This window comes from Nomascus leucogenys, chromosome 4 (assembly GCF_006542625.1).
Source record: "Nomascus leucogenys isolate Asia chromosome 4, Asia_NLE_v1, whole genome shotgun sequence".
NCBI lineage: Eukaryota > Metazoa > Chordata > Mammalia > Primates > Hylobatidae > Nomascus > Nomascus leucogenys.
Genome location: NC_044384.1, coordinates 39,302,039 through 39,304,792, shown reverse-complemented (window position 1 = coordinate 39,304,792; position 2,754 = coordinate 39,302,039).

Sequence of the window (2,754 nt, the reverse complement as noted above, 5' to 3'; positions counted from 1 at the left end):
AAGAACACAATTTACGTGATTTCCTTTCAAAAAGATTATTGATTTCTCTTTATCTGGTCTTACTGTTGTTGAACAAATGCTGTCCTACCCCTTATCTCTTGATCCCAAACTTGTAGTTTCATTATATGAACTAATACAATATTCCTTGTACTCATGGGGCAGTTTTATTTTTAAATATCTTAAAAACTAGAAAAAATAATCTAGAATCATATAATCATATTAGAAAAATTCTTATAAACGTATACAAATTTTAAAATTTTTAGATACAGTTTCATTCTATATATTTATTTATTTGTTGAGATAGAGTCTCGCTCTGTCACCCAGGCTGGAGTGCAATAGTACTATCACGGCTTACTGAAGTCTCAACCTCCTGGGCTCAAGCAATCCTCCTGCCTGAGTAGCTGGGACTACAGGAATGCACCACAACATTTGGCTATAAAAAAAAAGTAGACACAGGGCCTTACTATGTTGCCCAGGCTGGTCTCGAACTCCTGGACTCAAGCAATCCTCCTACCTGAGAAGCTGGGACTAACGCATGCACCACCATATTCGACTATTAAAAAAAAAAATTGTACAGACAGGGACTTACTATGTTGTCCAGACTGGTCTCGATCTCCTGGGCTCCAGCAATCCTCCTACCTTGGCTTCCCAGAATGCTGGGATTACAAGCATGAACTATTGCACCTGGCAATAGTTTTAGGTATTTGTGTAATGAGAATAGTTACCTGGTAAACCAGGTATATTTAACTTTTTTCTTTAAATGCTAAAATTATTTATAGTAACTAACAATAACTTAGTTATGTCAGTGGTTGGGAATAGAATTGATCAGAACATAATTTCTTCATCCCCAACCCCTTTTGAAACTCTACAAAGATTTCAAGTTGGGTAGTATTAGAAAAAAAAAAAAAGTCTGTGTGTAAATAATTCTTATTTTTAAGAAAGACTCTTGGTTAGTTTACAGTGCTTTCTTTTCTTTTTCTTTCTTTTTTTTTTTTTTTTTTTTGAGACAGAACCTCACTCTGTTGCCCAGGCTGCAGTGCAGTGGTGTGATCTCAGCTCACTGCAACCTCCACCTCCAGGATTCCAGCAGTTCTCCTACCTAAGCCTCCTAAATAGCTGGGATTACAGGTGCTCGCCACCATGCCTGGCTAATTTTTATTGTATTTGCAGTAGAGACCGGGTCTCACCATGTTGGCCAGGCTGGTCTTAAACTCTTGACCTCAGGTGATCCACCTGCCTCAGCCTCCCAAAGTGCGGGGATTACAGGCGTGAGCCACTGCGCCCAGCTGGTTTACAGTGCATTCTTTGTGTTTAATTCATTTGTTTGAGGGTAATGTCAGCCCTTCTTTGTTCAGTCATATATACATACAATTGTAAATGGAGATACATGGGATGAGATGCATATTGAATTTTTAGTACTTTATAGGATTATAGAATAGAAAACAATCTTATAATAATTACTATTTTCACAGAGGGAAACTGAGGTTCTTATAATTTAAATGATTCACTTAAGGTAAAATAACTCAATAATGGCAATGGCTCTGGTCTCAGTTTTACAGCGTCTCCAAATTCCCACATGCTCTAAACACTTGGTATGCTTACTAGTGCTGAGGTCTTCCAACAGCCCCGTTTCACCATGCTGAACACTCACTCTCAGTGGGCATTGCCCTGAGAAAGGTTTCCTTCCGAGATAATGCTCACAGTTGCTTTATTCCTCAATATAATAACTGCAGTGCCAGATACTAGTCAAGTGCTTTGGGCCCAGCCTGAAAATTCCCTCAGTAACACTCTTTAATTTATCTAAGAGGTGGGATCTGGTTTAGCCAGAGTGGTCCGCACCAAGTCTGTCTTTAATTAAATGGTCTATGGACTCAAGCTGCCATTACTGACTGAAGATGGAGGCAGGCCAGAAGCCAGAAAATGCAGATGATTGTAGGACCTGGAAAAGACGAAGAATGAGATTCTACCCTGGAGCCTCTAGAACAGATCACATCCCTGCTGACATCCCGATTTCAACCCAATGAGACCTGTGTCAGACCTCTCACTTACAAAACTGTAAGGTAGTAAATTTGCATTGTTTCACGCTGTGAAGTTGTGGTAATTTGTGACAGAAGCAATAGAAAACTTAAACAGCAACATTATAGGCCGAGCAGTGGTCTTGTCTGTGAAACATCTTTTATTGCCTACGCTCTTTTTTCTTCACCTAAAGGCTAGCTAATTTCCTGCAATAGGGCACTCTACACTGCCCTCCCCATTTGCCATAGAACCACCTCTCATGACAGCTGAGGGAAAGTCTAGGTGTCTGAGGCCATATTCAGAAAGCTAGACTGCCTGCCTTGTTGCCTAGCCAACAGCTCTGCTATCCTCAGCTGCTAATATTCTGCCACTAAATCTACTTTAAAAAACATAAAAAGAAAAATAGCGGCACACTAAGGAAAATAAATGTTTAGATGAATTCATATGCTTTCCACTAGAGAGGGTAATAATAAATCTGCTGGGCAGTACAAATTGCCCTCCAAGTTTAGAGTCGCCTAGTCATTCTCAGGGAGATCAGCAGAATTAATGGTCAAACATGTTAATACAATAATAGAACGTCCTTAACCATTTCTAGAGGAGGAAGAAGAGGGGTGTACCGGATGCTTATTTTATGGCAATTTATGTCAGTGTAAAAGTTATAAAGATTGCCAGAAAGTAAAGGAGCATGATGTAGAATCACTGGAGAAACTGTAAAATCAATATCTCTAGGGTTTTCAA